This window comes from Adiantum capillus-veneris, chromosome 6 (assembly GCF_014529385.1).
Source record: "Adiantum capillus-veneris isolate H3 chromosome 6, ASM1452938v2, whole genome shotgun sequence".
NCBI classification, from domain to species: domain Eukaryota; kingdom Viridiplantae; phylum Streptophyta; class Polypodiopsida; order Polypodiales; family Pteridaceae; genus Adiantum; species Adiantum capillus-veneris.
In genome coordinates, this window is record NC_140936.1 from 147,062,170 (window position 1) to 147,084,600 (window position 22,431).

Genomic DNA, 22,431 nt, shown 5'->3' on the forward strand with positions numbered 1-22,431 from the left:
ATAATGCAATAAGTGGGAAGATCTCACACAATAATATGAGTGATTGTGTGACATGAATAAAACTTAATAGACATTAATTGTGTAGCCATCAGCACAGAGAGAGAATGATTCACTAATTTTTTTTCTCTTTTTTATTTGAAAACTTTATGGAGCATATAGTTTTTCATTAATTTTAATAGTTTAAGAGTTCTTACGTGCAAACACACCCACACACACACAAAAAATAGTTCACGACGGTAGGGTCACCTTGTGGGTTTTAAAAAAGTTTTTGTTTAATCTAAGAAATTTTTTATTCATTTTGAGATTAGTTGTAAAAAAGACCTTGTAATTCGTGAAAATTTTCAAAATACCCTTGTATCTATTTAGGTTGGATATTTCAAGATTTGTAAATTTTTATTCTTTTTTTTACAATTAAGAACCATTCTTGAGTTCTTAGCATGTAATTTGTCACAAATTACCTTACAGATAAATAATTATGTCTAAAACTAGTAAAGCACTGCATCTCAAAATCCTACATAACAAACTAAAAATCTGATTGTAATGATAGACAACAATCTTCTTATGAAATTATGATATAGACTATCTTTCCAAAAATTTGATATCAATTTTAAAGATTATGAATGGCATTTTGAGAATTTATGAAAAAATATGAAGGATACCTTGGGAATTTTTCGAATAATATGAAGAGATGTAAGATGTATTTGATAACTTCAAAGAGATTTAATTTCAATCTCAAAAATTATGAAGAGCATTTTGGGAATTTATGACAATTTTTTATAATTTATGACAAAATTTATGAAGGGAATTTTGGGAACTTTAAAATTTATGAAGGGAATTTTGGAAACTTTAGAAGGAAATTTTGGAAAATTTTGAGTTTTCTAAACCTATAGTGTAGTCCGTGAAAAACATGTGTCCGCTTCCTTCTCCCACAGAGGCAAGCTTGCAAGATTTGTAAAATTTTTATTTCTTTTCTATTACTTTGTTAAGCTCTTGAGAAAGAGGTTAGTTTTGTTGACAATTTTCAAATATTTCCTTAAAATTACAAGAAACATAAGAGTGTTCAACTCTTTAAGTACTTATGAAAAATCATGCCTTGATATAGTGTTGATATTTAAGTTTTGAATATTTTATTACCTTGATTTTAGTTATTGTATCACAATTATTGGACTTGTTAAGCTCTCCAATCATCCGCTTGCAAGCGGATGATTAGAGAGCTCAAACATCTACTATACACTAAGTACTTATGTAAAATAGTACCTTGAAATAATGATTTCAAGTGTATTATTATCTTGAAAAAAAATATTAGTTTGGGTGGCTATTTTAAACTATTGTATTAAAATTAGATAAAACTTAAAAGTTTTTGAGCTCTCTGATTATCCGCTTGCAAGCGGATGATATGAGAGCTCAAACACTTACTCTACACTAAGCTTTCAATTTCATTGTTGTGTAGAAACAAAATAGACTCTGTCCATTTTTTTAATTTTCTATACTTCAAAATATTTTTTGGTTTTGCCAAACATCTAACTTTTGAATATTGTATGATTTTTATAGTGTATCTAATGGCTCCCAAGAGAAAGAACACAAAAAGAAAGATCCATGTCTCTCAACATAATAGCTGTGATGTGAACATGAAGTTGTGTTTAGGATGTATTTCTAAAAGAATGATAGAACAACAAGCATCATCACGTCCATGTCCTTTAGACACTACCCCTAAAAAGAAAAAACACATACGTGACAAAACATGTGTTTTCATTGATGATGAAGACAAAGTGGATGAGGATTCTAATCATATATAAGGTATGTATGACCCATTGACATGTTTATAGCATTGACTACTTTTCCTTTTGTTATTTTTATGATTTAGGTTTTTTTTGTTTCTTTTTGTAGAGGCTAACATGGATGAAGAAGGTCTTGATGAAAATGAAGAGATGAGTAATGACAGTGATCATGGGAGAGAGGATGATGGTAAGGAGAAGAAACATTCAAGAAAATTGGGCAAACAAGTTTCTCTTGGCTTGATGAATGATGTGTTAAGTAAGTTTTATGTGAAGAAAAGGACTACGCCTCCTCCTATTCCTCTATGTAGATTGGTGGCTCATGAAGATGTTAGATTTTCCATTGATGATGCACAATGGTTGATATCTTCTTTTGACTCATCTGCTTATCTTGAAACTATGGGTCATTTTCTTGTTTCCATGGAGATTGCTAGAGGAGAGATAATGCCAGTGACAACAAGCAACCTTGAAGAGTGGGGACCTGTATGGTGTCAAAAGAATGATGAGTTGGAGAGAGCTCTTGGAAAAGAGTGGAATGACCTAAGGGTTAAGAAATTTCTGGTTTGGGATGGTAACCACAGGTGGAAGACATGGTGGAGACGTATCACGAAAAGTATGTCATTTTCTTACATTTTCTAATTTCTTTGTTGTGAATGATACTTCTATATGAATCTTATAGTTGTTGTTTTAATATACAGAGTACGTCGATAATGTGAAATACCATGTGAGTGTGAGGTGTCAATTTATACAAGTACGAAAGGCAAAGGAGGCAGAGCTTGTACTCGCCCTAGACACAACCAATGCGTAAGTGACTTAACATTTCTTTACTCCATGAGAAGGATACGTTATGCTTAACTATTCACTTCACATAATTTATTGTTGTAAATAGGATTTCTAGAGCTCAAGTGACTCCAAACATTGATCATAAGGTGTACATGTTTCAAAACTTTGGTGTTGCCAACAAAGAATCTATTCTAGATAGATTGACACCTGAAATGAGGAAGTGGGTAGAAGTTGAGATGAGTGTAGAGGCCCAATATTATCATGGTGTTCCTCCTTGGTATAACTCTCCTTGTGGATTGATTTCACAACTTGTTTGGAAGGTGACTACTCTCTATTTTCTTCCTTCTATTTATAGTTTTGTGTATTGCTTGATGGTTACATAATTAATTTATGATGTAAGGATGAATTTCAAGCATTCCTCTTTAAAGAAAAGGCAAAGATTGAAGCATTTGGTGTAGATGAGTCCAAGAGGAAGAAAAGATTAGATAAAGCTACTAGAGTGGAGGAGGAGTGGCTCAAAGATAGAGGCTACAAGTATCTATGCATTGCAAATCCCCATAATGGAGAGGATTCCTTCAAAGTGTTGATTGGAGGATACAAGCATGTGTAAAATTACAAGAGACAAGTTGTACTGCCTTACAAGTTATAAAATCTCTCGTGAAAGAAATTTTGGATGCATTTATTTGTCTATACTTGATTTTGTTCAATGTTTTCTTTAAGTTTAAGTTTGTATGTATTGTAGGAAGAAAATATTGCTACAACTCATGAGTCTGACAAAGTCCTAAGACCCAAGATTATAAGGCATTTTGGACTTACATGAAGAAAGAAGCATATTGGGCTCATCTTCACTCTGAGGCCTCTCTTCTAATCCAAAAGATACATGTTGAAGGGACACAATTACCGGATTCATTCGATGAATTCTTCAAGATAAGCTTGAAGAATCATGTTGTGCAGGTAAACATAAAGTGAAATATAAGTTAGAATTTATGAATATGTTTACATGTAGAGTAATTGTGAGGTAATTACATCCAGGCTTTTGCGTATCTTATGGATGGGTTGAAGTCTTTGGATGTTGTAGGTGTATAGGTTTGACTCTAAGATAACTTCTCTATTGGTGGTGATTATTGCATTGTGATATGCATGGATGAGAAGTACTTCATTCTATACCTTAAAATCCTCATAGAAGCTTAAAAATGGATGGTTTGTATATCTTGTGTCATGGAATTACCAAAATAAAGTAGAATATAAAAAATATGTGGTGGCTTGATTTTCTTTAATATTGCTTTTGCCTTAAATTCCACGTGGAAGCCTAAGATAGGGTGGCTTTAATGGTTATTTTTTGAAAAATGATCTCTAAAACAAAGGAGAATCTACTGAAAAAATTGTGGTTACTGAATTCTTTTCTTCTCTCAATACTTCTAGTTTCCTTTGTTCTTTGATATTGTTGCAGGTGGAAATTTGCAATGTGTTGAAGAGGGAAGATTGGGTGAGATTTCAAAATTGACAATAGAGTGGGTTGATGTCGATGATGAGAGCACTATGTATTCTCCCTCCTTGATTGAGAAAAATATGACACCATGGGAAGCACGATTATGTCCTTGGTGGCTAGATTATCCGGTTGGTGTAATCCCAAAGTAAGAGAAGGATCTTCATGAAAGTAAGTTCTTAAAACCATGTGAAAGATTAATTTATAAATGTATGTGTGTAATTTAAAGCCATGCATATGATGATAGAAACAATGATTCTTGTAGGATTCAAGTAAGAGACCCATAGTAATAAAGAATTTGACGTACTTACTACACCCTCTTCTATGGAGCATCAAGTAAGAGAAGGAAGTGACGAGATTGAAGCTAGTAAGAAGGCCACAAAAGCTACCCAAGGTACACAGTCCAATGTGAGGACTACTCAAACAACCACAAGAGCTACTTCTTATCCTTTTGTTGGCATTTTGGACAAGAAAGGTAAAGGGCTTATGGAACCTCGTAGCACCTCAAGTGATCCAAAGTGGATGAATGCGGTTGAGGTCTCTTTAGCGCCTACTACCTCCTTTGTTGCAAAGTCCTCTCTAAGTCGAGAGAGTTGGGAGAGACAACCTATGACACGTTCTGGTGGTAAGTTTTCTCAAATGAATTTGAATCTAAAGTTACTTGCATGTAAAGACTTTTGTTGATGCTCTACTTGTTGATGTGACCCAAATTGATAGATTAGCTCTAAGTAGGTAAATGCAACGTCCATGAAACATTAAATTTAGTATGTTTTCAAATATATGACTATAATTTTTTTTTTAAATAGCATCAACAAGTTTTTTTCCACTCAAAAGACGCACATTTATAGCAAAGATGGAGTGCCATGTTGAGAGGTAGCTCGATTGATATTTGCAGATTTTCCTACGGGTTTATTGGTGGACGCCCTTGGTCCTATCCCTTGGGGTAAGTAAAATTTTATTATTTTAAAGGATACAAGAAAGTAAATTGTCTTATTAACATTTTGAATTTTTTAGAGGGCATGACTATTCCCAAGTGGAATAGTTTCTCGTCGGGTTTGGTAAGGGGTTGCATGGATCTTTCTTGCGATTATTTGCCCGACAAGGGCTTCTTGGTCACCATGTGCTTAGCTGAGCATATAGGGGAGTTCCTTGTGTATGCATCAAGAGTGGGACTTGTACTTCATCGTACTTGGATGCTTGTGTGTGACTCCAAGGCATATCGAAATCCCGTCACTAGAGAGGCGGTAAGACCATTGATGTTTTAGTATATCTTGTTTTTATTTATTTTATGGTAAGCTTCTTAATTTGATAATATCATATTTACAATTTGTATATTCAAATAGGTGCTTGATCTTATAATGTGTCTTTGGCATCATGTTGGTCAAGCTATGCCGAGCTACAACAGAGAGAGTGGGGAGAAGATTTAGGAGAGGTTGTTTCCAGCATACCGTAGCTATGTCTTAGATAATAGTGTTTTCCCCACAGAAGTCGATGGTGAAATTGTTAGAGGTGGTGCGAAGAGAAGTAGTGTATTTTTTTGGTATGTCACTTATCTTGTATGATGTTGATTTGAATGGTCCTTGTATTAATTAAGTTTGAAACATTCTTTCCACCACTCGCAAGAGTAATGGTGTTTATTTGTATGTTGGTGACATGGTCAGGTGGTTGCTGGCAACATTCACATAACGTTGCAACAATGTCTTGGATGTGTTTGCAGGGTGTGGTGGGTTGGGGAAGGCAAGTGCAGAAGACCTGAGACATTGCATGTGTTTAGAGCTAGATGATGTACTCTATGATCAGTGTCTTTCTCCCATAGTGTGTGGACCCATGCCAAGCTAAGAGGGAGGAGATTGTTGTGACAAGATCCATACATTTGATTTTGTTACTACTATGATCTACGGATTATGTACTTCTTTAACATTTTTTGGGGTGGTAACAATGTGTGACTACATGACTGATGTCACTATGTTTGGAATGTCTCTATGTTGGTTTGAGAAAGATTTAAGATCACCTTGTGAGACTACCTATCATACTTTCAATTCTTTTTTAAAGAGCATACTTTTTCTCTAGGTGCTAGCTAATAAAGGTTTTATTTGAAAGATTTTTTGTTAGTATTTTCATTGTTTTGAACGTCCTTAATCTCTTGTAGAGGCCTTTTGATAAAGGTGGAGAGATACTTTTTGGAATTCTTAGGCTAAAATGAAGGAAACTCTTGCAAAAAAAAAAATTAGTACTTGAAAAAATTGGTTTGGCATTCATATTTTTTACTTTTGGCCTATAGTTTGTGTGCAAATTTTGTCTTCGACAAGCTCATTTAGGCCATGTTTCACTGCAAAAGAACAGAAAAGTACAAACTTATATGAAGGGTTTTCTGTTAGTCTTATGTGTGTGTGAAAATTCCTAATCTCTTGCAAAGGCCTTTGTGATGAAGGTGGAGCACTACTTTTAAAATTTTTTAAAGCTAAAATGAAGGAAACTCTACCAATTTTTAAAAAAATTTGTACTTCAAACTTTGGTTTTAGATTTATATTTGTTTACTTCTAGCCAATAGTTGTACGCAAATTTTGTCTTAGACATGCTATTTAGGCCATGTTGCATTGCAAAAGAACGAGAAAAAAGTACTAATTGCAAAAGAACGAAACACGAAGCTCGCAAAAAAGAAACCCCCGAATATAAGCAATACATCCAAAGGTTCAAAAATGAGATACAGAAGGTATGTCACTTGTCCATGATGTGATGGGTATCTTACCAGAGGGTACATTAGTAGAAAGATGATTTTGAATAAATACTGTTGTCAAAGTAGCTTCAGCTTAGAAAACACGAGATAACCTAGAATGAATCGGTATACATCTAACAACATTGAGAATAGTGCGATTATTTTGTTCAACAACGTCGTTCTATTGAGGTGAATATGGAATAGTGTGTTCATAATGAATTTCACTATCAACACAGTAACTCACAAACTCTCGAGAAACATATTGGTCTGCATCATCACTACGAAGCTTCTTGAGGCAATGATTAGTTTGAAGTTCCGCAGCCTTGTGGAATTGTTTGAAAACAAATAAGGCCTCATATTTTTGTCTAAGTAGAAATACAGTTGTATACCGTGAGAAATCGTCAATGAAGGTAATAAAGTAGCACTATTGTGATCTCGAAGAAGGTAGAGGCACACATGTATCAGTATGAATAAGATCCAATATGTCATAAGGATGAGTTGTATTTGAGAGAGGAAAGGGTATACGATTATGTTTCCCAAGAGCACAAAACTCAAAAATTCTCATATGGGGATGAGCTTTAAGATCCATGCCATGAACAAGATCACGACGCTGAAGATCAAGGAGTTTTAAGAAATCAGCATGAACAAAATGGTGATGACATACATTGCAATCATGAAGCAGTGATAACATTTGCTACAGCATCATTGAGAGAGATTTTGAACAAATTACCGTTTCAAGGAGCAGTGGGTATAGTCTGTCCATCTTTCTCAATTTGGCATTTTGTATGATCAAATTTAAGAAAGAGACCAAGATTAACAAGTTTAGAAACTGAAAGAAGATTACGTTGAAGATCTGGTACATGTAACACTACTCGCAAAATTTGAGTGGAAGAAGATAAGGTACCAAGATATAAATCTCTGATACCCTTTACTTGACAAGTCGTATTATCAGCAAGATAAACAACATGTTGAACTGGTAGTGGATGATAGTTATGGAGCCATTTATACTGACATGTCAGATTTTTTGTAGCACCAAAATGGACAATAAAATGTGATCCATCACGTACATGAAGTATTCTGTCTGGAGCAATTGAACATAGGATGCAGCTTGTTTCTGGTACAATATTGTTTCGATATTCAGTAGCATATGCTCTATTACGATCTTGGTTGAATGGACGCTTATAATACGTATGAGTAGGATGATTAGATCGTCCACAATATTCACAAGAAGAAGAAGAAGAATCTCTAGATGAACGTGGTTGTTTAGTGGTAATATCGTGTTCTTCATCATATTGACATTCCCAACAATCATCTCGAGTATGGACATTTCTGATGTCATAAGAACATTGCTTATTAGGAAATTTGAGATGAGAGAAAATATTAATGTGACGTCCACTTCTGAGGTTCCTCGTTGAAATGGATGTTTTTGAGCATAAACAGCAGGTTCCATCTATTGTGACTCAGTCTCTTCTTGTGAAATCATAGATGAAACATGATCAGCACAACGTCGTTCTTGATGTTAAAAGTATTCAATTAAAGACATGCAGGCTTGGTTGAAATCGAGACCATCCTTATTAGAGAGAATGTAACAATGTTATCATAAGAAGAATCCTTCACCGTATCAAGGAGAAGTGTAATCAGTTGTTTGTGTGGAATAGGATCATTCACAGCAGCAAGTTGATTAATGACAGATTTGAAAAACTCAACGTGTCCCGTCATGGAAGTACCAACTTTATATTGTAACTTGTTAAGAAACCCTCTCAAATAAAGTATTTCTGTAACAAATTCTTCTAAAAGTTTGCAATAAGGTACTTCCATACGTCGTGGAAAGTAGGTTTTTAATACATATCAAGCAAAAGGGAATCAGTAAGAGAAAAGATAATATATCGACGATCTACTTTCTCACGTCATTGCCAAATAAGCACGTTGTCATGATCCGTATCTACAAGCTGAGATGGACATCAAGAAAAGATTCCCTTTTTGGTACAAACCCAAAATCTAATATAGCCTTATCTAGTACTTGTATAAGGTCCTCATTAGCTGCATCAGGATAAACTTAATTATGCACAAAATCAGATTGCTCAATACCCTTAGCATCCATAACTAAGAATCCTTCCAAAGCTTCGTCTAATAAACACATAAGTTATGGGTCCACAGCTTCAGAAGAATTCTCTACCCTACACATCTCAGATAGTAAACTAGGCTTTTCATATAGGGCATGCACAATACTAGCCATACCTGCTATAGACTGATATGAATATTCTCTTCCTCATCCAAATATTTTTGAACTTCTGTAGCAGAAATCTCAACATGCTCATGGAAATTAGAATCCAAAGCCCTATCCATATGATCATCACAATGAACCCAATTGTAGGCAACACCAAGAGATTGCACTTGATCATGCACCTGTCCGAATAAGCACCATCAAATCAAGGATCAATCTACCACATTGTGTCCCCTGCATCATAAAATCTTGATAAAGAAGGAGTATGCACCTTCTCTGATTCATCACCTTGCGGATCTTCAAGCACATTCTCTTGTACATTCAGGCCCTCAAAATCTAGTGTATTCAAACCCTGTAGATGCTCATGCACAACTACACCATGTGATCTCTCATGTCTCCCTCATGTATGGACAAATCATGTGATTCATCATGCCTTTCTCAACCCTGTATATCTTCTGCTTCAACCTTCATCATGAAATCTGCAATCTTAGCTTTGCATAGACTGCCCGAACAACTTCTTCATCATCTTTATCCTATAACATCCTTCCATACTCAAGCAGACACTCATTCATAGCAATGTCTGTAATGGAATTGATATTTCTATTAATTATTGCAGCTGATAGGTGGAAAAGGCTTAGACCTACGCATACGGAAATATATATATATTTCATGTATTATCCAAGTGCTCTTTATGAGCTTCGGCCATTTATGACCGACCGGCCAGTTTGTACTCACTTTGACCATTTGAGAAATCTATAAAATAATTACGTGCAAGAGGGAAATGGTCAGTCTTGCACGGGGGCAGATTGCACCCAGTGTTTGTGTATGGACATGCTTGGAATAAGAGTTCTTGAATATAAGACTCGTTGCATAGATCTATGGGGTCTCTTAATGCTGTGATAAATTCTTCTTCTACTACTTCCTCTAGCTATACATATCATAAAATCCTATTACCTACCTTACCATGATAAGCTCTCATATGCTCATCTGCTCTTCCTGCCCACCATTAGATTATTCGAGGAAATTAAATTCTCAAAGTACTCATCATGCTATGCAATGGCATATGGATCCTATTGCATAAAAGGCCAAGATCTTTTTATATCTTATTCGACCGCTCGCACTAATTACAAATTAGTGAAGGATTAATGTAAAGATATCGAAGGATTTTTCAGAGATAGGTAGCATCAAGGAATTTTGTAACACTTACCATTGGTGCATAATCATACAAACCCTTGCTTAGATGCCATTTTTTTGAGGATCTCTTTGCCTAATTATTATCAAGAGCGTATCTTTGTGCTCTGATACCAGTGCTACAAACGGAATGCGGGTTGCCCTACAAAATACGTAAATAACATGTTGCAATCCATGAAAATCACAAATCGGCATACCTGGCACAAACCCATAGCACGTATGCAACGCCGTACTCGAACAAAGAGAGACATAGAGCGGTAGAGAGAGAAAAGAAGCCTCCAGGCGCACCTCCTAGAGCGGAGTGCTATGCCGGCACGGCGAGAGATAAGAGAAGAGGAGAGAAGAACAATACAAACACTGGGTGCAATCTCCCCCTCGTGCAAGAGTGACCATTTTCCTCTTGCACATATTTATTTTATAGATTTCTCAAATGGTCAAAGTGAGTACAAACTGGCCCGCCAGTCATAAATGGCCGAAGCTCATAAAGAGCACCTGAATAATACATGAAATATATTTCCGTATACGTAGGCCTAGCTCGGCCAAGTCTTTTCCACCTGTCTGCTACAATAATTAATAGAAATATCAATTCCATTAGAGTGCCCAGTTCTTGATTTTCAAACCAGTACCCAAAGTTTGGTTCATAAATTGCAATTGATTTGAATATTGTTGCTGCAAAACAGCAACCATTAGCCCTATAATGTGTTGCATCTCTTTCACTTAGCTTGTCACCATGTCTGACTCGGTCTACCCCGGTCAATTTTGCATCAAGATACCAAATTTGTCGGAGTGCACGGCTCTTCAAGGTCGACCGAGAAAGCACCAAGCCTCTCACTGTAGATAGGAGCTTAGCAGATGCTCAAACTAGGATAAAAGAGTGCAGTTAGACTTAGTTAATAGTTTAATACACGTAATATTGCTGATTAAAGAGAGGTTGAGAGAGAGAAGACTGCAAATCAGAATTATATTAACTAATATGACACTAAGAAACAGAGATTTGAAACTCAAGAGATGTTGTCAACTAGCAACAGATACAGCTTCAATTTTTTTAATTGCTCTTTTATAATTCTGTTGCATACGTCCGCTTTGGTATGCCCTTCAAATTGCAACCCTCGACACAGAAAAACTCCTTCAAGTTTCATCACCGTCCAGTTTTCTTGTGCTCTTGACGCTCTTCTCGAGTTTCCTTGATCACCTCCAACTGCTCTCAAGCACAATAATTCCCTTTTGTTGTCGGTTCCCCCCAAAAAGCCCTCCCAATAATCCTTGAAAGTTGACCCTCATAGAAAAGAAACAAATTAAAGAACCCTGAAAATACCCCACTTATAGGAGGTGAGCATTAAAAAAAAGGAAAAAAATTGTCTTCCCCCTGCTCGTGCATCACAAGTTTAGTCTCTTTGTAGAAGTTCCTATGCATGATCCCCACATGTGACCCTCCATTTAGAACTTCCTATGCATGATCCCCACATGTGACCCTCCATTTAGAATGTATACTGCATGACTCCCACCTCGGCTCACACCCTTGCAAGGGAATCACTTCTCAGCTGGCTCCATGTGCATTGTCCCCTTAGAGATAAGCGGGCCGTCAATTTTTGTGAATGAAGTTAGGTAAATTCAAAAAAATTAGTAAATTCAGAGAAATTGGTAAATTTAGGTGAGGGGGGATGACGTTAAATAATGATGACTCAATAATATCACTTTTGGAATTAAGAGCTTAAAAAGTGAGAAAATGTGGTCATTAAATGCAAGAATATGTTCACTGCCTCACATTATGATCATTTTGGACGTAGTGTGAGGCATCAAGCATAAGAAGAACTTACGTTCAAAAATACTAAATTCAGACTGTTCTGTAAATTCGGGTGGGATGCAGTGTGGTTTTTTCCTTCTCTCCTCCTACTTACACCTAAACTGAATACTTATTCCCTTTTTCCTTTCCCTCTTCCACTCTTGTCTATTGTGGTCATTGAGTGGTATGTTGAAACGGATGATGCGGATGACGACTTTAGCATCCAGGGAAGCTCCTATACTAGCTCAAGTGAAGAAGAAGATGATGCACACGAACATACACAAAATGAACAGGACCCTGATAATGCCAATGCTGAGGACTCCATGAATGGATGTGACTCATCATATATCTTCCAGGGACTTCTCATTTGATAGGGGTGCATATATCTTAATGATCACATTGCTCAATGAGGATATCTCCATATCTTTTCATACACTCAAAATGATTTATCATACAGGGATGCTTGATCTTAAGAAGTGGTGCAAAATTAAAGACTACATTTTGCTTCAGAGAAGAAGAAAATGGTTCACTTTGTGTTTGTCTCAAACTCAACCCATCCATGAGAATCGCGTGTGTGGAGGATTGGAAAACCATTGTTGAGGGTGGGCATCACATAGATGGATCATCTTGTCATAGAGATCTTGCCAACACACTTGGTACATTGAAGTCCACATGGTGCATTGATGCACATAGCTATGAGATTCCCATATCCTACATCAAAGATTTTGTCAGCTCTTGTATATGTACCCATAAAAAGAAGACTAACGTGTCGTCTCAATGGAAGTTTGATCTTAACATGGTTCCATCATATGTAATAAGTACATTCAAAACCAATTTGGATTTTCAACTAGAGAAACTAATGATTGAGCACAAAATAAGACTAATTATGGTGCGGTTTGCAAGGAAGCAGCAGTCTACAACTCTTGTGATTGACTATATTTGTAATGATAAACATAAATATGAGGTTACTATAAATATTTACCCTAATCATTACGGCCATGTCCCGGATTGTAGAAGTGATCTCTATCATTTTCCAATACACCCATCTATTGTGAAATGTTGTGCTAAGGATTTTTTTGCTATCAGTAGCTCTCATCATGTTGCACAAACGTCACTATCTAAAGAAAGGTATCAAAGGGAGAGACCTACCATGCTTGATCACATCATATTTCGGTTCTTTATGATTCCCAAGGAGGTTCAAATGTTGTCCTATCAAAAACGCATTGAAGGTAGGCTCAGCCTTATTCTTTTGCCATTATTGAGGTGTATATCATTGCTTTTATTTATCGTGGTTGTGTGTACAGGTAGAATTCCTAATGATGATTAGGCAACCATGCATAGTGAGGTTGCACCTTTACAAAAACAATAAAAGGTTATAAATCTACCGCTTCTTCTCCATCAACATCTTGCTAGTATTCTATTGACATGTTCTATGTACGCGGGTGGTCTATTTCTAGCCTTATAATCCAAACGCACAAAATCCAAAGGAAAAACCATTCATTTTAATTCGGCAAGATTATTGGATGCTACATATGGCTATGCGATTCTCTTCCAACAATTCATGGGCAATTGACACATTCAAGACAGATGTGTTTGGTCTTCCCTTATTTGCAGCAGTAATACCCAACCAACTTGGACGAGGCATACCGTTATGGTTCATGTTATGCACAACGGATAAATGGGCACATCATAATGTTACTACTTTGGAGGTGACACTCAAAATAATATTTGCAAGAATGGGATGCATTCGACCAGTTGCACTCGTCATTGACAAGTCACAACAAGAACTAGAAGCATTTTCAAGTGTGATTGATCAATATGCACATCGTTAAGAAATGCTAATATAAGGGCCACGTCGTTAAATTTCATGTCACATTATTCTATGTTGGTTTCATGTTCAGAAAGCATGGGTGGAAAATCTCATTCCATAGGTGAAGGCTCCTTACATTTCCCAAGGTGTTCAATGTCTAACTTTTTGATTTTTTAATGTTCAACTGCCAATGCGAGGTAGCATTTGCCAAGCTCAAGCACATGTCACTCAAAATCCTCTTGGCCATGGGAAGCGCAAAGTAGATTGTGAGACTTTGATTGAAGGAGACATCAAGGGACCAATCACCCACCCTAAGAATCTCGCTTGCCAAACTAGTATTCTTCATAGAAAAAACCAACAAGGTCGTAACCTTGTTCAATTTGATGAGTGTCCTTGTATTTATTGTACTCATTGTTGTACACAGACATTTTTATTGGATCCTGGAGCTAGATTCCAAATCTGGATGCTTATCACTTCTATAATTTTAGTTTATAAGTCTCATTCATGTTATGTGGTCATGTATTGGTTCTTCAAGTTTACACCCGAATTTACTAAATTCGCAACCCAGCTTTACCAAAATTTCAGAGAGCATGCCAAATTGAAGTTATCTACAACCCGAATTTACTAATTATGCAGTCCGAATTTACTAGCAATTCTATTACTTGTTCTCAAGTTCTTTTCAAGAGCTCTTTAAGTAATGTTGTGCAAAAGTAAAAGTGATTTTGGCAAAGAGAGAGAGTACTTACACTAGAATGGTTTGTTTTAGCATGTTTTTATTGCCCTTCTACCAATAAGATCCTCACAACTCTCAAATTATTTGATTGATACCTTGCACCAAAGCCAATTGTATATGCTACATTACATCCTTTTGCCTTTTCCTTTTATAATCAAACTCTTTTACTATCTCTCTACCCTCTTTTTCTAAGTAAAAGCCAAAGGTGGATTTCTTCTAATGCTCTTTATTTAAAAGTAATGAGTCGAGGAAAGTCATATGACACCCTAAAACCACATCAAATCAATAAACCATAGATCAATATCCTCACAAAAAGTTGATGATGGCAAGATTGTAAAGTACATCATGTCATATAACAAATAGTACATCATGTCTACCATGTACGTGAGTAATCCATACACTAGCTTGATCACAAAATTGGTCATTCTTTACACCACTACTAAACCACACCTACAAAAGCCTTAATGAAGAGACCAAAGCATAAACCATAGAACAAACCAAAGATTCTCATTACACTCCTTGAATGTACTAGCTCAAAAAAGACGCATAAATACATATACATTTCTCCAAACGATGCATAAGTATGATCATATCCTCAAAAATGATACATGGTTTTGAATTGTTGTTCATCATAACAAAAAGTACATCATGTCTACCATGTCCGTGAGTAAGCCACACTAGCTTGATCACAACATTGGTCATTTTTTACACAATTACAATACCACACCTACAAAAGCCTTGATGAAGAGACCAAAGCATAACCCATAGAACAAACCAAATTTTTGTTGAGATGTAGAGAGAAAGAGAGAGAGACGAGACAAGAGACACACCATATACGCTCCCAAAGACTGATTCATATTGAGGACAAGATACAAATATATAGGTGAGACCAAGTTGAGTAGGATGAGCCATATATAGCTCCAACACCCCCACTCAAACAAAGGTCTCTAGCTTTGGATGAAAAAGCCCTTGGGGAGTTCAAGTTAAAACCCAAGCCCCTATACAATGTGAAAATATGAACCAGCAATGATGATGTGAAAGTGAAGTGTGCATCTATGTACAAATATTCAAGTGACTCAGAGATCACAATGTGCAAATGTGGAGTGTGCATAGCGCATGGTACCTAAAAGATTACAATGTCATATGTACAAAGCTATTACAATAGCGAAGAAGCTAATCTAGAAAGAGTGAGGCCGAAGAAACTCCAAGCTCCGAGCGCAAGAGGATGAAACGTGACTCGTTGAGGCCTTTGGTCAAAATGTCTGCAATCATCTGATCACTTGGACAGTGTTCAACCATAATGGTTCCTTTGTGTACCTCATACGTGACATAATGATAATGGATAGCAATGTGCTTTGACTTAATATGTTGAACATAGTCTTTGCAAGACTAATAGCACTTTGGTTGTCACACCGCAAGGGTGTGCTAGAAAGAGGAGAGTGACCAATATCAACCAGAATTTGTCGAAGCCAAATGAACTCACGAGCTACAAGTGATGCCGCAACATATTCTGACTCAGTCGTTGAACTGCAACACCACGTTGTTTCTTGCTAGTCCAAGAAACAAGACAACCATTTTTAAAGAAGCAATTTCCACTAGTAGATTTCATAGATAAATGTGAGCTTGCCCAGTTTGCATCTGTGTAACCCAAAAGAGAAAGAGATTGCATAGAATCCTATGTGAGTTGTCATCGATAGACTAAACCAAAATCTGTAGTGCCTTTCAAGTATTTCAATACACGCTTTGCAGCAAACCAATGCTTAAGAGAAGGACATGCAAGATGTTGTCCAAGATAATTAGCAACAAACAGAATATCAGGACGAGTGTTCATGCCAAAAAACTGAAGACATCTAATCAAGTTAGCATAAGGTTGATTTGTGACAAGTTAACCGCCATTGTCAGAAGTGTTCTTCGTAGAGCTCACAAGACAAGGTGTATTGGCTGAATGTGCAGATTCCATACCAAATTTTTGAATAGTATCTGCAATAAATTTTGACTATCGAAGGAATAAAATACCTTTTGTACGGTTCCGTTGTACTTGAATGCCAATACACGAGTGAATCTCTCCAAGATCCACCATATCAAATGCAGAAGACAATAACTTTTTCACTTGGTGAAGAAATCCCAAATCATTGGAAACAAGGATGGTATCATCCACATAAAGAGCAAGAATCACAAAACTGCTACCTTGGCATTTTATGTATAAGTTGGGGTCTGAAGAGCAAGAGATGAATACTTTAGAGATGAGAAAAAGATCAAATTTTGTAAACCAGGATCGCGAAGCTTGTTTGAGACCATATAGTGCCTTATGGAGTTGAGCAACAAGGTCTTCTTTACCTGGAATAACAAACCCTTTTGGTTGTTCCATATAAATTTCCTCTTCCAACTCACCATTAAGAAAAGAAGTTCGCACATCCATTTGATGAGCTTCTAAATCAAATTGAACAGCAAATGCCAATAAAACTCGAACACTTGTAATGCAAACAGCTGGTGAAAAAGTCTCTTGATAATCAACACCGGCTACTTGGGAGTAACCTTTTGCAACTAAACGTGCCTTGAATTTGTCAAAAGATCCATCTTCTTTTACTTTTGTCTTATACACCCACTTACATTTAGTAGCTGTACAACCACGAGGTAATTCAGTTAGTATCCATGTACCTTTAGAGATAAGAGAATCGTACTCTGCTTCCATAGCCTCTTGCCATTGATCCTTTTGTGGTGAAGAGATAGCTTCATCATAAGTGACCGGATCTTCAGAAGTAGAAAAAACATTATCAGCAATATCGTCATCATAAACATGACATGAGCCATGTTCAAACTCAATAGGCAGATCAACAAAAATATCAATATCATCATTGGCAACATTCGGAATGGATGGTTGTGAAGAGAAAAGTTTCTCTATAGGAAGAGTTTCATAATCTGAAAGAAATGGAAAAGCCTGAAGCAATGATTCAATATCATCAGAATCATCCATGGACCATGAGCCTCCCATAAGCTGTTCGTTAAAAGTAGCATCATGATTCACAATTACTTTCTTGGAGGAAGGGTCATAGAATTTGTAGCCTTTGGAAGTGTCAGAATATCCAATAAAAATAACTTTAAGACCAGGAGAATCATATTGACATGCCCAACAATCACCTTCAGTATGGCCATTTCTGTTGCAGTAAGAACATTGCTTATTAGGAAATTTGAGAGGAGAGAAAATATTACCGCAACGGCCACCTCTGTGGTTTCCTCGTTGAAAATGGACGCCTTCGAGCATAAAAAGTACGTTCCATCTGTTGTGACTCAGTTTTCTCTTGTGAAATCATAGTTGTATCATGACCAGCATTACGACATTCTTGACGTTGAGAGTATTCAATTAAAGACATGCGGGCTTGGTCGAAATCAAGACCATCTTTATTAGAGAGAATAGTAACAATGTTATCATATTTTCTCATTATATTCCTTGAATGTAGTCATACAAAAAACATGCATAAATAAGTATACATTTCTCCAAAAGACACATAAATATACGTGCATCCCTCAAAAAAGGTACATTTCTTGAATTGTTGTTCATCAAAGTAGAAAAACCATAGATCATTGTCACGGCTTTCTAATAGCTAGGTGATCTACGAAGCATCACAATGTACAGTGTCCAAGCACTAAGCTCCAACTTGAGCATCTCCACGACCGCATGAGAGAACCATCCTAAAATGACCTGCAAAATTTTAAAGTGATTGAGACATTTTAGAATCATAATCCATTTTAGTCATAAGTATCACCAAAAGCACAAGCTCATGATATACTTACCCACTTTTTTAGTGTGTGATTACTCACACCACCTTTGATCAATAACTTCATGACAACTATGATGTAGTACCCACAATCCCTACTATTTGCTTGCCTTGGCATCTAAACAAAAAGAAAAAAATACCACATACAAAACTTGTATAGAAGCCAAATCATCAATTTTTTTTCAACACAATACCAGATATACCTCCATTGTTCTAACATGACATTTTTCCAAATCTAAAAGCTCTTTTCTGAGAACTGGATGCGATGTATAATCTTCAATACTACAAAACTCTGAAAGCACAAATATAACTATCCTATTTACTAATTGACACCACAAGAGTGTAAGGAGAGCTACACATACCTCTTCAAGGGGATACTATACCAATAAATTTCTTGCAAGGCAAGAGATTCAAAGAACAAAATTGCACTCTTGTATTTTTGTAAGTGAGACACATGCCATACATGGCAATTGCAAAATACATCAAGCGTCCAATGGCCTCTGCCAGAAGACATTTGCACAATATATGTAAAAGTTGAGGTAGACACATATGAATAAATCATACATCACTAGCATCTCCATACTCATTCATAATTGGGAAAAAAGTGAGCATGTGGTTGGAAAGGTCAACTCTGCCAAAGTAGTTTTGCATTGCCCTCTCACTAAGCAAGGTTCGAGCAAAAGACAACCACAAGATATCAATGAGCCAAAAATGATTGAGAGTCTCCTCTTCAAAAATGTGCTCCATCCACCTATAAGTTCATGGCCTTATTATGCTACGTATTCCTAAACTATTCAATCAAAAATAAACTCTAACAAGCAACACTTACATGACAAATAAATTGAGTGCACGTGAACTTGCCCTCTTGTGTGTAATGTCACTTGCAAGTTTAGCATCATATGTTATCTCAAGTCCATATCTGGATGAACACAATTGGATGGGGATACACTTAGAAGATCTATTAGGCATAGGTCACTCACTACATTCTATGTCAAAAAGGAAATGAGCCATTATATAGAAGACAGCGTACCATGGTGTGTTTGAGCCCATCAAGAGGTCATGCACATAAGTATTCCCACTTGGAGAAGAAATTTCTATATGTGTTTGTATTTTACCTTTACCATTTTTCATTGGCGACATGATCAATGCCTCATTTTGTTTAATGGAATAGAAATAAAAGAAAACAAAAATGTAAAAAATTGAAAATAAAGCCGTGACAATGTATGGGTACAAAGTAATAAAACAACCAATAGTTAGCAAATTACCGGAGATCTTGTTTTAGGATGTTCCTCATCCTCCATTTGCGATGTATATTCATCTTCACTCTCCATACTCTTAGTAGGTGAGAAAGCATTATCCTCATGTTCTAAATCCATCTCCTTTTCTTCTTCTTCCTCATGTTTGTTATTCTTGTATTTTCTTGACTAGAGAGACATTTAAGCATGCAAACAATTTTAAATTTAGAATTTCATACATAAGATACAATAATAAAAGCATTGAAGCAAAGAATGAGAGCATCCCTTACCATCATATCGTATCCTCGCTTTCACTTGCGTAGCCCAAAACACCCTCGTCATTACTCGGTTGCAGAGCTGTCAGCAGTGCCTCGATTCCCTCAATGCCGACCCGAATTTACCCGCTCGCACAATCCAACGGACCTGGAAAGCCCCACCATTGATCCCCTCCATTTTAATGGCGTGCCATATAGAGAGGAGGCTCACCTACCTTGCGTTCCCCCCACCCTTTTCTAGTGCGTCGAGGATCTCCCCATCTCCTCCATGCAAGCCCCTTACCTGCCGATCCCTTTGCACAGATCGCCCGACCTCCTGAGAGAGAGAGAGAGAGAGAGAGAGAGAGATGCCTTCTGTTGGAGCTATATATGGCTCACTCTACTCAACATGGTCTCACCTGTATATTTGTATCTTGTCCTCAATATGAATCAGTCTTTGGGAGCGTATATGGTGTGTCTCAGTGTCTCGTCTCTCTCTCTCTTTCTCTCTACATCTCAACATGGTATCAGAGCGGTAACGATCACGCACCGATTCAATTCATGGTGACAAAACAGTATGTGTATACGATTCGCATATAAGATTCAAAATTGCTACAAATTTTATTTTTTGAGCGTTGATTCTTGTTAACTGTGGTTGTTTTGTGTTAAGAAGAATATGATTAGTGTTTTGTGTATCGTTTATTGCTAATCAATCTAATCGTTGATAACGTTTTCTTGTTGATGACACCCTGAACTTCAAATCAATTTTTTGGGCTATTCTGCTCAAAACTTGTTCATCTCCTCGAGCTCTTTGATTTGAGTTCTAGGTTTGCGTCAATCAGAGTTCGCAGCAGAAAGTTATGCTGTTTTTACTGCAATTGAGCTTGACGCAGCTTTCTTCGTCCTACTTCTTTGTGAAGCGTCCGCGGTCGTTTTTCTTATTTTGACGTTAACTTTTTCGAGAAGATTTAGCTTTTTGCTATTCGTATTGTGGCCGTCAATCTTGCGTCTCATGCCACTCTATTTTGAGGACTCTTTCATTATTAACATCTCCTTTACCCTGCTTTTTTTGGGTGACGTCTCTCACATCTTTGGACGTTCCTTGAGTATTCTTCTTACGTTTATCATTGACAGAACGTAGTCCTCATATCTCTCTCATTCTCAATTGTGACCTTCACCATATATGGTGTGCATATTTTGCGATCTTTTCTTATACGTCTTTTCGCAACAAGATATGGCTATGAATATTCTCGTCAACGGCTTTCCTTCTGGCCAGCGTTCTGTTCCTCCTTTCCACGGTCAAGGATTTCCAGGCTGGAAAGCAAAGATGTTGTTAATTCTTGAAGGCGATGAACTCTCCGATGTTGTTCTTGGAAATCCTGTTAGTCCACCTCAACCTGTTGATATGGATAATGATAACGTGCTTATCACTGAAGGACCTATATTTGAAGATTGGAATGTTGCCTATACGGATTGGCAATGACGTGATAAAGCAGCTCGTCGGTATATTCTTTTTGCTCTTACTGATTTCCTTTTGCTTGATATGTATGAACTGCCTACTTCTCACGACGTATGGAAGTACCTTATTGCAAACTTTTAGAAGAAATCTGTTACAGAAATACTTTATTTGAGAGGGTTGCTTAACAAGTTACAATATGAAGCTGCCATGACGGGACATATTGAATATTTCAAATCTATTATTAATCAACTTGATGTTGCCGATGATCCTGTTCCACAAAAGCAACTGATTACACTTCTCCTTGATACGGTGAAGGACTCTTCTTATGATAACATTGTTACTATTCTCTCTAATAAAGATGGTCTTGATTTCGACCAAGCCTGCATGTCTTTAATTGAATACTCTCAACGTCAAGAACGTCGTAATGCTGGTCACGATACAACTATGATTTCACAAGAGGAGACTGAGTCACAACAGATGGAACGTGCTTTTTATGCTCGAAGGCGTCCATTTCAACGAGGAAACCGTAGAGGTGGCCGTCACAGTAATATTTTCTCTCGTCTCAAATTTCCTAATAAGCAATGTTCTTACTGCAACAAAAGTGGCCATACTGAAGATGATTGTTGGGCACGTCAATATGATGAAGAACACAATATTATCACAAAACAACCACGTTTATCTAGAGACTCTTCTTCTTCTTCTTGTGAATATTGTGGATGATCTGATCATCCCACTCATATGTGCTATAAGCGTCGATTCGACAAAGATCCGAATAGAGCATATGCTACTAAACATCGAAACAACATTGTACCAGAAACAAGCTACGTCCTATGTTCAGTTGCTCCAGACAGAATACTTCATGTACATGATGGATCACTTTTTATTGTCGATTCTGGTGCTACAGGAAATATGACATATCAGTCTAAGTGGCTCCATAATTATCATCCACTGCCAGTTCAACGTGTTGTTTATCTTGCTGATGATACTACTTGTCAAGTAAAGGGTATTGGAGACTTATATATTGGTACCTTATCTTCTTCCACTTGAATTTTGCGAGGAGTGTTACATGTACCAGATCTTCAACGTAATTTTCTTTCAGTTGATAGACTTGTTGATCTTGGTCTGTTTGTTGGATTTGATCATACCAAATGCCGAATTGAGAAAGATAGACAGACTATAGCCACTGCTCCTCGAAACGGTAATTTG

General features: G+C 36.8%; 2 pseudogenes; one reads left to right on the forward strand and one right to left on the reverse strand.

Annotated features, from left to right (window-relative positions):
* Positions 1 to 1,895: 1,895 nt before the first annotated feature.
* Positions 1,896 to 5,883, forward strand: LOC147456438 (uncharacterized; annotated as a pseudogene).
* Positions 5,884 to 9,001: 3,118 nt separating this feature from the next.
* On the reverse strand, positions 9,002 to 19,608 carry LOC147456439 (uncharacterized; annotated as a pseudogene).
* Positions 19,609 to 22,431: the final 2,823 nt, after the last annotated feature.